Below are 14,370 nucleotides of genomic sequence, written 5' to 3' on the forward strand. Positions count from 1 at the left end.
TAAGATCATTCAAATCCCGAAATTTATTATCTCTTCTCATATTCCATGAATACATCAAGTTGCAATTCAACAGACATCACATCAAGACTCGAAAATTCTTCGGGATAAATGTGGCAAGTTTAAGTACCTTGTCTTTGTCAAAAGAAGAGAAGTTATCTTTAGGACTTAAACAAGCCATGCATGTAATTAGCTCCATATTTCTCTCATTAAATCGATTGTCAAGTTCATGAAGGTGCAAATCAATCACTCCCAAAAAAATGTCAAGACGAAAATGTTGAAGATTTATTATTTGTTCCACAAAACATCTTGGTCTTCCTTGAGGAACATAAGAAGCATCCATAATGGGAACAAAAATACCATGTTTCACACAAAATGAAGTGATCTTGTTCAAAAGAGCCTCCCAACCTTGCTCTCTCATTTTTCGCAAATCAATCACTCCCAAAAAAATGTCAAGACGAAAATGTTGAAGATTTATTATTTGTTCCACAAAACATCTTGGTCTTCCTTGAGGAACATAAGAAGCATCCATAATAGGAACAAAAATACCATGTTTCACACAAAATGAAGTGATCTTGTTCAAAAGAGCCTCCCAACCTTGCTCTCTCATTTTTCGTAACATAATTTTAGTGTAAGAAACAAGTTCCATGGCATTTACAATATGTTGCTCTTTTCTTTGCAAAGCAACACACAAATCATTAGTGTATCCAAAAATAGTCAGCATCAAGTGTGCCATAAAAACAAAATCAAATAATGTTTCTAATGAGCCCAAAATAATTTTGGCTTTGAACTTATGTTCCGATGAACCATGTTTTCCAATGTGCACAAGCACCCCAACAATTGTAGGAAACAAATGGATGATATTTAAAAGACTTTTGTGATGAGAACCCCAACGAGTATCCCCGGACCTTTTCAAACCAAGTTCTTGATTCAACCCCGACCCACTCTCAAGTTCCCCCAAATCCAAGGCTTGAGCAACTTTTTGAGCTTGACTTTCTCTAATCATTTCTCTTCTCTCTCCTCTCTCTCTCTTCTCTATCCTCTCTCAACTGATACCACATACTAGAGAAGGACATAACGGTTGCGAGCCTGCTAGTTCGCATTCTTCAGCTTCGCGACCAAATTCGCATTCTTCGGCTTACCAGATTCGATTTTCGTAAGTTGTTAAGTTTATATTTTTGTGTTTTAATTTCATATTTTCCAACTTTTCTAAGTTTATACTCCCTCCGTTTCATTTTAATCTACACATTTACACTTTTCAAGCATGCCAATGCAAAACTTTGAGGACATATATCTTTAGTTTTGTATTTGTAAAAATTATAAAAAGTACATATTAATAAAATTAATGTTATTATGAATCTAACAAGATCCCACATGACTATATTTTCATCCGCGTATAAATCACAAATGATGGTCAAAGTTATGGGATTGACTTGAATATAGTGTTTAAAAAGATGCGCGATTTTGCTTTTTATGTTTCTTATTCAAGAATGATATTGAAATTTGTGTGGGGGTGATGCATTTGTTAATGGAGGATTTAGGTCATGGAATAAATAGGATAGATTTGAGAACATGTTGGTGGAATTAAAAGTGCACATAATCTTGCTTATGAAAAATATGTGAACTTAAAAGATGCCAAAGAGAAATCAATCTATGTTGCTATGGAAAATGCAAGTATGTGGTTTGAAGTGAATATGAACTTCGATTGAAAGCATCTTTAACTTGTTTGAGATTACTTTTGCTTCAAGGTTTGGAATTTCGTGGCCATGATGAAAGTATTGAATGGGAAACTTTCTTGAACTTTTGAAGTGGTTAGGGGGAAATGTGAAGATGCTAAAAAAATCACTTTTGAAAATGCACCAAAAAATAATCAAATGACTTCACCTAAGATTCAAAAAGAAATTATTAATTGTTGTGCAAAAGAAACAACTAAGTGCATAATTGAGGAGCTTGGTGATGACTACTTTGGTGTATTGGTCGATGAGTCAAGTGATTTGTCTCAAAATGAACAATTAGCTTTTGTTTTGCGATATGTTGATAGAAAATTTGGGTAGGTGGTGGAGATATTTTTGAAAATTATTCATGTTGGTGATACCACGGCTTTGTCACTTAAAGAAGCAATTATGACTTTGCTTATGGATCATTCATTGAGTCCATCCATAATTCGAGGGCAATGGTATGATGGGGCTACTAATATGAAGGGTGAAATAAATGGTCTTAGAACTTTGATTGTGAATGATACTCCTAGAGCTTACTATGTACATTGTTTTGCTCATCAACTTCAACTAACTCTAGTAGCCGTTGCTAAAAAGAATGATAGTTGTGGTTGGTTCTTTGAGATACTTGCAAACTTGTTGAATGTAGTTGGAGTTTCTTGTAAAAGAAGATAAATGATTCGAGAAAGTCAAGCTCAAAAAGTTGTTCAAGCCTTGAATTTGGGGGAACTTGAGGAGCCGGTCGGGGTTGAATCAAGAACTTGGTTTGAAAAGGCCCGAGGATACTCGTTGGGGTTCTCATTACAAAAGTCTTTTAAATATCATCCATTTGTTTCCTACAATTGTTGAGGTACTTGTGCACATTGGAAAACATGGTTCATCGGAAGATAAGTTCAAAGCCCAAATTGTTTTGGGCTCACTAGAAACATTTGATTTTGTTTTTATGGCACACTTGATGTTGACTATTTTTGGGTACACTAATGATTTGTGTGTTGCTTTGCAAACAAAAGAGCAAGATATTATAAATGCCATGAAACTTGTTTCTTACACTAAAATGTGTTGCAACAAATGAGAGAGTAAGGTTGGGAGGCTCTTTTGAACAAGATCACTTCATTTTGTGTGAAACATGCACTAGTAGAAAAAGGTCAATTTGCATCGGCCCATTTGCGTCGCACAAACACGGAAACGATGCAAATATACTATTTGCGTCGCATGTAACAATGAATCGACGCATAAGACGAACTATGTGCGTCGTATCTAAATATTATGCGATGCAAATCATCTATGTGCGTCGCATGAAGGTCATGGTGCGACGCACAAAACAAAGTAATCTGCGTCGGACCCCTTAGCCCATCCGACGCAGATCAGCCCAAAGCCCAATTTATTTCTAACCCCATAAACAACGCCTCTCTCTTAACATCTCAAACCTTAAAGCTTCTCAAAACCACCCGCCTCCCTTTCGTCCCTCTCAACCCGCCTCCCTCTCTTTCTCTCTCACTTTCGTCCCTCTCAACCCGCCTCCCTCTCTTTCTCTCTCACTTTCGTCCCTCAACCCTAAAATTTCGTCCCTGAAACCCTAAAATTTCGTCCCTCAAACGCATCAGGAAGTCCCTCTCTTTGTCTCTCACTTTCGTCCCTCTTCTTCACGTCGAACGAATCATTTTCTCTTCAACATCTGCTTCAGTTCGCATCAACCGACGATCGAATCTTCGACGCCATGACCTTCAGTGAGCGATCTTCAGCATCGACGACACCAACAGCAACAACACTTCGAACAACGAACGAATCTTTAGCGAACGAACGAATCTTCAGGTAACTTATTTTTTTCTTTTTCTTTTTCTTGTTTTTATTCGCCTGTTTTAATTTTTCGTAATTTGTCATTTTTTTCAGAATTCAGATCTTGTTTGAAGACCTCGTTTTTTCATCCTAAAATCTCCAGGTAACTTTTTTTTTGTTCTTGTTATTCGCTTGTTTTAATTTTTCGCAATTTGTCATTTTTTCAGATCTTGTTTGAAGATCTTCGTTTTTTTAATTTTCGTGAATTCCAGATGTGTTCGAAGTATAAAACCAAGAAGGAAGGTCAAGATGTGAAGGAAGCTCCAACATTTTTTTACTATTATTGATAGATTTGTTTTTATGAATTATTGTGATATATATGTTCTAGAATTCGAAGCATTTTCGTTTTTATTTTTCCAGATCTGGTCGAATTTTTGTACAGTATTGTTATTAGTTTTATTTGATTTTCAATCCTCTATCTCTACACATTCATTGTCCAAATCTTGAGGCTGTTGATTTTCAATCCTCTATCTCTTACATCTCCATAGTCCATTGCCTTTGTAGTTTGTATTGTTATTAGTTTTTTTGTACAGTATTCATTTCCTTTTCAATTACTGCATTCGTTATTGCTGATTCATGATGGAATTTGTGTAGAATTTCCTGCATTTGTTAGTTTTTTTTAATAAAAAAAAAAATTTAAAAAAAAAAATTGCAATTTGCGTCGCACGTGGCCCAAGGTGCTACGCAAATTACTCATCTGCACCGCACCCTAGGCGATGTGCGACGCAAATTACCCTTTGAGCTTGGTGATTTGGGCTGGCAAGATCCACTTGCGTCGCACCGTATACAGGTGCGACGCAAATAGGTGAACCATCTGCGTCGTTTCCGCATACGACGCAGATCGTTTCTGAGTCATTTGCGTCGAGGGCTTTGGCGTCGCACCAAAGTCCGACGCAAATAAGCGCCTCACATCCGACGCAAATTGCCTTTTCTGTACTAGTGATGGTATTGTTGTTCCCATTATGGAGGCTTCTTATGTTCCTCTAGGAAGATAATCAAGACGTTTTGTGGAACAAACAACAAATCTTCAACATTTTCGTGTTGATAATTTTTTGAGAGTGATCGATTTGCACCTTCAAGAACTTGACAACCGATTTAATGAGAGAAACATGGAGCTACTTACATGCATGGCTTGTTTAAGTCCTAGAGATAACTTCTCTTCTTTTCACAAAGACAAGGTACTTAAACTTGCCATATTTTATCCAGAAGAATTTTCGAGTCTTGATGGGATGTCTCTTGAATTCCAACTTGATATATTCATTGAATTTGCGAAGAGATAATAAATTTCGAGATTTGGATGATCTTAACTCCCTTTCTATGAAGCTTGTTGAAACCGATAGGCATAAGACTTATCCACTAATCTTTTTGCTTATCAAGTTGATGTTGATTCTTCATGTAGATAATGTAAGTGTAGAAAGAGTGTCTTTGAAAAATTACATATGTCAAAAGTAAGTTGCGGAATAGCATGGGTGATCAACTCATGAATGATTGTTTGGTTACTTTCATCGAAAACGATGTGTTCCTAGAAGTTCCCGATGAAGATATCATTGATCGATTTCAAAATATGAAGGCTCGTAGGATGCAATTGTAATTTTAGTTTGAAGTTTAATCTTATGCATTTTTTTAACAAAATTGGTTGTATGACTATGGATATTTTGGTTGTAAGACTTATGTATTATTTTAATGAACTTTTTTCTACTAATTGGTTTTATGACGATAGATATTTTGGTTGTAAGACTTATGTATTAAACAATTTATATGAACTTTTTTCTACTATTTTTGTGTTTGTTGTACGTCCGTAACTCCGTATCTCCATATTCAAATTCCTTGGTCCACCACTGCCTTGATCCCTTGACACTTTGATGCCCATATTCTAATATTTTCTACTACTTCCTCTTAATCATAATATTTGCAACACTTTATACTTCGGGATGTTTCAAAATATTTGCAACACTTTTTTCTTTTCTTTTTTAGTAAGTGTAGGGGGTTAAAAAGATAACATTACCTTATTTAAAAAATAAAAATTGATTTGTGTCCCCTAATTAAATCCCTAAACAAACTAACTAATTTGATGATTCCCACCATAATTCATTGAAACCAACCACTTTTCAGATTCAAACTCTCCCAAATTAAAAACACCTCCCAACATTTAATCAACCCAACCCCCCACATTTCAGATTAATTACCCCACATTTCTCAATCTTTCAACTCTCTCTCCTCTCTCTCTTCTCTCTCTCCTCTTCTCTCCTCACTGTTCTTCAACCTTAACAAAAAAACCCTAGGATTCTCGAACACAAACCCATATCTCCTTCTCTCATCTTCTTCCTTAAACACCCAATTGAAATTATGGCTGAAAATTTCATCCCTAATTTGAGTCCCTTAGCTTGACAGATGCATTATTTGAGACTGATGACGATGGGAAAACATTGTTAATCAAGGACATTTGTGACTCCTTCGAGCGTAGATCTCATTGGCCTCGTCGTTTTTATGAATCTAGGGGTGCGAAACATCATATGGGTCCAAGCGCAAAGAAGGCGCTTCAATCTGCGTTGGATGAGTAGTTGGAGGAGATAGAGGGGTTTCAATTGGGGGAGACAAGGCCTAAATTACCACCCAATTTGGCTGCAGAAAACGTTAAAGAGGATAGTGACTGTCAGATCTTGGAGGATTTTACTTATTCAGATGACTCGTTGTTTGAGGGTGAGAGGGAGATTATTGAAATCGATAGTGAGGAAGAGGAACAAGAAAAAATAGGGTTTTTGGAGAGGATGGTGAAGTTAGAAGAAATTGTGGAGGATGAAGTGATGCATGACGTGGTGAAGGAGAAGAAACAAGGAAGTTCTATTCGTAGGCCCTATATGCTCAGATCTTGCAATGAGATCTGCATGTTAATGAAAAACGGGGGTGAGAATGAGAGTAAAGGGAAGGAGGTTGTTGTGGGTAAAGGGAAGGAGGTTGTTTAAAGGGAAGGGGTGGTTGTAGATGGTGGGAGAAGGGTAGTGGTGTTTGCGCTACCAGCCCTCCAGCAAGTGTTGGGCTCAGGTAGAGGGAAGAGGAAGCTAACTTTAGCTTTTTTGCCAGAAAAAGAAGAAATGGAGTGGAGCGCCACTTCACTCCCTCTTGTGAAACACAGCAAGGCCAGGAAGAATAGGGTTGTACCATGGACTGGAATTGATGAGGATTCATGTTATCTAGATTTGTTGCAATTCATGAAGGGCAATGTCCCTGAATTTAGGAAGCAGTACATGTGATGAGTCCCACACCAAACAACAACCTAATTTGGTTATTTATTACTCCTTTAATGCTTTTGATAATTTTTGTTCATATTCAATTGTCCCTAATTTCTGTGGCTTTAATTGTGATGAGTCCCAGAACTTTGTGCCTCATTGTGTTGGTTAAGCCTTGTTAGTATGCTGAACACGTTAGCTTATGTTGTTAAAGGTTCATTACTCAATGTCCCTAATATTTGTGGCTTTAATTGTGATTAGTCCTTGAACTTTGTGCCTCACTGTGTCGGCTAAGCCTTGTTGGTATGCTAAGGTTGTTGGCTTATGTTGTTAAAGGTTCATTACTCAATGTCCCTAATATTTGTGGCTTTAATTGTGATTAGTCTATGAACTTTGTGCCTCACTGTGTTGGTTAAGCCTTGTTAGTATGCGGAGGTTGTTGGCTTATGTTGTTAAAGGTTTAATTTATATTGTCCCTAATATTTGTGTCTTTAATTGTGATGAGTACTCACTTAACTTTGTGCCTCACTGTATTGGTTAAGTCTGGTTAGTATGATGAACATGTTGGCTTATGATGTTAAAGGTTCATATCCAATTGTCCCTAATTTATGTGGCTTTAATTGTCATTAGTCCATGAACTTTATGCCTCAGTGTATTGGTTAAGCCTTGTCAGTATGCTGAACATGTTGGCTTATGTTGTTAAAGGCTCATTGCTCACTGTCCCTAATATTTGTGGCTTTAATTATGATTAGTCCATGAACTTTGTGCCTCACTGTGTTGGTTAAGCCTTGTTAGTATGCTGAGGTTGTTAGCTTATGTTGTTAAAGATTCAATTTATACTGTACCTAATATCTTTGGCTTTAATTGTGATTAGTCCATGAACTTTGTACCTCACTATGTTGATTAAGCCTTGTTAGTATGCTGAGGTTGTTGGGTTATAATGTCAAAGGTTCATTACTGACTGCCCCTAATTTTAGTGGCCCAATTGTGATGAGTCCATGAATTGTGTGATGAGGTTGTTGTCTAATGATGTTAATGGTTGAATTTTTATGTCCCTAATGCATGCACTAGTTTAGAGTCCCTTATAGCCACCCAATCCATATGATGATGAAGGAACTCAAAACTCTGAACCAAAGTTTATTTGCTCCAAAGTTGACTCTATTGAGGTAACAAACCTTGTATTCCAAGAGTTAAATTATGTTACCCCTGACGGATTATTAGAGGTCAAATGTTGATCCATGATGTGAGTCTGGTTTTCCCCTTGCCATAGTAGATGGTTAGAGTTGTAGTTTTTAGTCACGTGTACACCATTACATCCAAATGATGAAGGGACTCATTAACTCTGAAAATAGGGTTTGATTTGCTATAGAGTTAACTCTGTTGAGGTAACAGACCCTGTTTATAATGAGTAAAAGAACAATATCCCTGATGTATAATGTAGGAACAAAGTTGACCAAACATGTTTTTAAACATAAACTAAAATTAAAATTCACTGCATAAACGTGACTGCATCTACAAACCTAAGTTGATATGGATACCTGTAATTTATACGAAAGTTTTTTTCTTACCTATCTTCAGATGCATACCGTTAATAGCACAAAAGTTGGTATGCATCAACTTAAACCATTTAAAAAACACAAAAAGTTGTTGTCCATCCTATTTCAGTTTACAAAAAAATGCATATCAGATTTGACACTAAGAATAAGGTTTTGTACAGCAGTCAACCTTGTAATGTACCAGTGAAAACAAAAACTTACATCTAGCTTTTTCTTCTATGCATCACACCCTCTCACACACACCCACTAATCTGCATCCACTTCAAAAAAAACTCCATCAGATCATCTTCAACCAATATCACCTTGTCATCCAAGTAGTCCACTGCATCATCAATAAGTTCTTGATCCACAGTCACATTCTTTGGTAGCAGCCCCAACCTTTCTAATCTCAACTTCCCATGGTGAGGGTTCTTGTAGTTGTTTCCCTCTTTCACTTGTAAAATCTCAACCATGCAGTATTGGAGTTGTAACCATGTAAACTTTAACAACTCAGGGTCAAAGAACTCATATGATGCTTGCACTTTTTCAATCAACTCATCAATGTTCTTAGGAAATGACCTATACTGCAATGCTTGTATGGCATTAAAGAAACTTAGGTCTAAATTGTTTAGATCAGGGGATTGGGGGGCTGACATACCAATTGGATGTTGAACCCATTTCTTGTGGCTGATTCCATGAATGTTGGATCAGTTGGACTAATGTGTGGCCTTGCATTATCTTCTTGGATGATTATGTCTTTCGAAAGATGAGCAAGCCATTTCCTCATGATTGTTGGTATGACTTGGTTGATAATCACATCCCTAATGACCACTTGGGTTATTCTCTCTATTGGTTTGGTCATAATAGTACCTGCAACTCTATTTTTGCTAATTTTTTTTGGGGGGGGGGGGGAAATTCCTTAGGTACCCCTCAGGTTTGTCGTGATTCCCAAATTACTCCCCACATTTGGGATATTCCTCAGATACCCTTGAGGCTTATGTTTGGGCTCAAGATACCCTTACTATGGACGGAACCCTAACGCCGTTAGGTTTTCCCCCTCTCTCTCCCCAATTTTCTCTCTGCTCCCATTCCCCCACCCATTGCCAACCCCCCTCCCCAGCCGGCGGCTAACAGCCGACGACCACCACCCACTTTGGCACCGGCGACCCTACCCTCTTCCCTTCGCTGGCCAGAATAGCATTACCCCCGGCGGCCCCACCCTTTTCCCTTCGTCGGCTAGAACAACAGCACCCAGAGACCCCACCCTCTCCCTTTCCCCCACCCTCGATACCCCACCCTAGCCCTCCTTTTCCCCATTCTTGATTCCCCCATCCCACCCACCCCGACACCACCCCCTCCCCCATTTCCCCCTATCGGAAATGGCCCCCCTTCAGTGTCTCCCAACGTGACTCAACACCCTCCCCTTCCCCACCCAGATACGCGGCCCCCAAACTCTTAAATCCGCCCTCGAAACCACCCTAGGCACCACTCTAGGCTTCTGTTCTGCTATTCTGGCCGGCGCCAACGTCGAGGGTAAGGGAATCGAGAATGGGGAAGGGAGGGGGTAGGGTTGCCGAGCCATAGTGAGGGAGCGGGGTTTGGCAGTAGATGGCGGAAGGAGAGGAGAGAGAAAATTGGGGAGAGAGATAGGGAAAAACCTAACGGCGTTAGGGTTCTGTCCATAGTAAGAGTATCTTGAGCCCAAACACAAATGTCAGGGGTATCTGAGGAATTTCCCAAATGTGGGGGGTAATTTGGGAATTACGCCAGGGGTACCTGAGGAAATTTCCCTTTTTTTTGCTGCAACCCTTTCCACAAAAGGATAGATACCAAATTTTTCATCATGGATCACATAACCTTCTTTGTCATACAATAGCCTTGAATTGACAGTCATAAACATAGCCTTGATCTTGAACCTCTTTGATCGTGTGCATTTGTATGGCTCATCTCCCCTGGGCAGTAAGTAGATACTTCTCATGTCTGGGCTTAAATAAAACCATTTCTCATTAATGTGAATGACATTCTCCATGGGTTCAAACACTGCTGGTTCAGTTGTAGTGGCTGATATGATGTGGGAAAGAACCCACTTCATCCTTGCAAGCTTATGTGCCTCTGTGAGGGCTGGATGGTTGCTGGCAGTGTGTGGTCTAAGCTTTCCCTTCTTAATTAGCCTTAAAATAGTGATGTGTGGAACCTTAAGGTATCTTGCAAATGCCTTCACAGTCGACTTGTAGCTTAGGGGACATGACTGAAGCCATTCCTCAGCATAATTTATGGTAGTTCTTCCGCAATTGTCTTTTCTCTTTGAGGTCACATCAAGTGGAACATCTTGATCCTTGCATTTTTATGCAAGTTTCCAAATTCTATGAGTAGTAGTTCTATGAATACCAAATTCTGTAGAAAGTTTTCTTTGTGTGCCACAAGGTAACTTATCACCATTTTGTAGTTGAAAGAGCTTCTCCACTAAATGTCTTTTCTTCCTTGGAGTTAATTTTTCTTTCATTGTTCGGCCATTAACTGTGACCTCTGTTGTTCCTTGTGTTGCATGTTGTTGATGTCTGCTGCACATCTTCTGAATCAGAGGTCTCATCAAGCAAACCATGTCATCCCTCCTCTAAAAACTGACCAACATTGAAGAACCCATCATCTTGCTGATTTTGCATTTTACCCCTAGCAAATCTAAAAATGAAGAAGATGATTTTTTGTTTTTTTTTTGGCTGATTTGGGATGGTAATGAATAAATTAATGTTGTGTTTTGTGTAATTGTGGAGGTTAATTTTTTTTGGGATTACAAACTCTTTTAAACTGTTGGTGGTTTTTGTGGTTGGTGAACATTAATGGCCGCCTCTTTGGGTTGGTCTTTATATATGGTTGTTAACTTAATGTCCAATTGTAGGTTATGGTGGGGTAAATTAAGTTTTGGAGGTAAAATTTCCCTTCTTAATTTTTTGGGAAATTTCCTCAGGTACCCCTGAGGTTTGGCGTAATTCCCAAATTACCCCCCATATTTGGGGAATTCCTCAGATACCCCTGAGGTTTGTGTTTGTGCTCAAAATACCCTTACTATGGATGGAAACCTAACGTCGTTAGGTTTTCCTCTCCTTCTCCCCAATTTTCTTTTTCTCTTCCATCCATCATCCTCCATTGATGAACATGGAAGCTTTCTCTCTCCTCCCACCCCACTCTAAAGCCCTAACCACCCAGCCCCCACCACCTCCCCTTCCCCCCACCCCCTGCGTCACGCTCAGTCGCAGCCCCTGCCTCGGCCTGCATCTCGCCGGCCCAAAATTCCGGCCACCCCTTCAGATGAATTTACCGGCACCTCGCCGGTATCGCGAGCCAACGCCGGCAGCAATGTACATACCAGTGCCAGCCAGCAGCATGAAGCTGCTGCGCGGTGTGCGTCGCGTGGTGGCTGTTACAGCCACCTTCTTCGTCGACTCGACTGCTCACCGAGCGGCAGTCTGCGTCACTTCCCCTCCCCGGCTTATCGCCGGCCGACCACCGGAGCAGCCACCGTGGCTGCTCCTCTTCCTCCTTCAATTTTGTTTTTATTATTTTATTTAAAGGAAATTAAATTGGGGAAAATTTGGAGGATGGTGGGGGATGGAGAGAGAAAGCTTGGAGGTTCATCCATGGAGGAGGGTGGGAGGAAGGAGAGAAACTGAAGAAAGAGAGAAAAAAAGTTAACGGCGTTAGGGTTCCGTCAAGAGTAAGGGTGTTTTAGACCCAAACACAAACCTCGGGGGTATCTGAGGAATTCCCCAAATGTGATGGGTAATTTGGGAATTACGTCAAATCTCAGGGGTACCTGAGGAAATTTCCCTAATTTTTTCACATTGATGTGCATAAGCAGATTTTTTTCTGTTTTGGAGGAAAGATTTCCCTCCAAAAAAAAATCCCACGCATCTAATGGAGAAAAAGTTGCTCGAACTTTTGGGTAAAATATTTTGGAGGAAAATTATCCCTCCCACCAGCAGTACTGACACAAAAAAAGCAGGTGCCACGTGGGTTTTGTTTCCCTCTCAAATTTTTGGTGGTCCCAAAATTCTCCCTCCAACTCCACGATTACTTTAGGCACCCATCACCTAATTAATTCTCTATCCAACACTTTAATCACCCATTAAGAAAAATTACCTTGGAGTCCGCAATTTGAAAAGTGTTGCAAATATTGATACGGAGGAAGTATATTTTTAGTTGCTAACGGTGCTAAGTTTAGATGTTTCAATTATTTTATTACATTTTGTGAGTCCGTACTAATTTTAATTGTAGATCCCATCTTATTGGCTTGTCTCAAGGCTTCACACACAGTTAGTAATTTGATTTGTATGGACGAATTTGACCATACTATTTGACTGTCTCGAACTTCCATTACGTCTTTCTTACATACCCACGCTATAGTTCCTTTACTTTGGATGTTCGCACCTGTATGTTTCCATGCTCCATATACTTGTGCTTATATGTATTGTTGATCTGTTCTAAATTGTGATCTAGCGTCTTTGTTGTTCAAAGTCTTCCTTCTAGGTCGGTTCCTATTTACTCATAATAATTGTGGCTGTGACTAACACTCAGTTGTACTGGTACACCACCTCCCTTAGTTTTCCTTTATCAATTGTATTATTCTAACTGGATTGCATTTATTCTTATGGAATACAACCTCATTTCGGTGACACCAAATGCTCAATAATATGATCACTAGGGAAACTTCGAGTTCTACCTTGAAGTTATTGTCCTTACTAAAATAGACTCTTAGTCCCATGTTGGTTGCTGCCCATATATGTTTTACAATTTCGCAATCCTGAAATAAATGCTATGTGGTTCTCCAGTTTCCGTTTACAAAATTATACCACGTTTTTGGAGCGCTGCAGCCACTGGTAGTTTGTTACTCATTAGTCGCCACATGAAGTATTTCCATTTTGAGAACATTTTATTATATGTTTCCATAGTAGTCTCCATAGTTTGTTATCTTCACTATACCCATTTCCTATTGCACCCTCCAGTACCCGGACCGGCGGTCTTAATTGTATATTCTCCATTTTTTGAAGGACACCATATTATTTCATCCTTTTCCTTATCTAGGGAAAGTGGAACACTTAAGATTGCGTAAGCAGAAGACCCCTCAAATGTGTCTCTTATCTTTTTCCTATTCCAATTTCCATGTACCATATGGTCTTATTAGGTTTTGTACTGGTTCCTGCAACACCCACTCTTTCCCTCTTTTCGAGGAAACCATAATAAAGCCCTTTTGATTTTGTATCCAGTTCGGATCTTCTACTTTTACCTCCTTTCCCTTCCCAATTATGTATCCTATTTTGTCCTTATAACTAGGGCTGGCAAAAGTTGACCCAACCTGATAACCTGACCTGAAACTGACCTGAAAATTTGGGTTTGGGTTGAGATTTTCGACCTGAAAAAAAATGGGTCGACTCAACCCGACCTGAAAATATAATAGGTTAGGTTCAGGTTGACCTTTTGAACCTGAAAATAACCCGAAATAGCATGATTTAAAAATAACTTAAATTATGTTGGGTTAGCCCTTAGCCGGTTAATTTATAATATTGGGCCAAGCCTAATTTTTGGATCTTAAAACATAAAACCCTAAATCACTCCACAGCGTTTTCCTTTTCTAATTCTCCTCTGCAGCTCTGCTACAGCCTACAATCAAAACCCTAGAGTTCAAAGTTGTGCGAAATTCTTCGAACCTTCAACTCCTAACAGTAAGTTCTTGTAAATCCTCAACTCCTAACAGTAAGTTCTCTCTATTTATGTTGATTTCGTTTTTCATTTTTCGTTTTTTAATTCGAAATTCATTTTTAATAGAGCTCACATTTAATTTCGTTTTTTAATTCGAATTTGAACTTCAATCTGTTAATTTTACAAGTTACTTTCATTTTTTTACTTTCGTTTTTTGCTCACATTTAAGTTCTTCTAGTATGCTATCCTTCTTTAAGTTTCGAGCGTTTAGATTTGTCCATTTCATAAGGATATGAAGGGAAAAGCCTGAAATATGTAATGATGGTTTCATTTTGTAATTCTTCTCTAAGTTCTCTTTAGGATTTG

At 38.9% G+C, this 14,370-nt stretch overlaps 1 long non-coding RNA gene across 1 annotated transcript; it reads left to right on the top strand.

Moving 5' to 3' along the window:
• The first annotated feature begins 3,140 nt into the window (after positions 1–3,140).
• LOC130590994 (uncharacterized) lies at positions 3,141–4,018 on the top strand. The gene is made up of 2 exons (XR_008968874.1): positions 3,141–3,651; positions 3,761–4,018. It is a non-coding gene; the product is annotated as an uncharacterized LOC130590994 (long non-coding RNA).
• The last annotated feature ends 10,352 nt before the right edge of the window (positions 4,019–14,370 follow it).

This window comes from Beta vulgaris, chromosome 4 (assembly GCF_026745355.1).
Source record: "Beta vulgaris subsp. vulgaris cultivar EL10 chromosome 4, EL10.2, whole genome shotgun sequence".
Lineage (NCBI taxonomy): Eukaryota > Viridiplantae > Streptophyta > Magnoliopsida > Caryophyllales > Amaranthaceae > Beta > Beta vulgaris.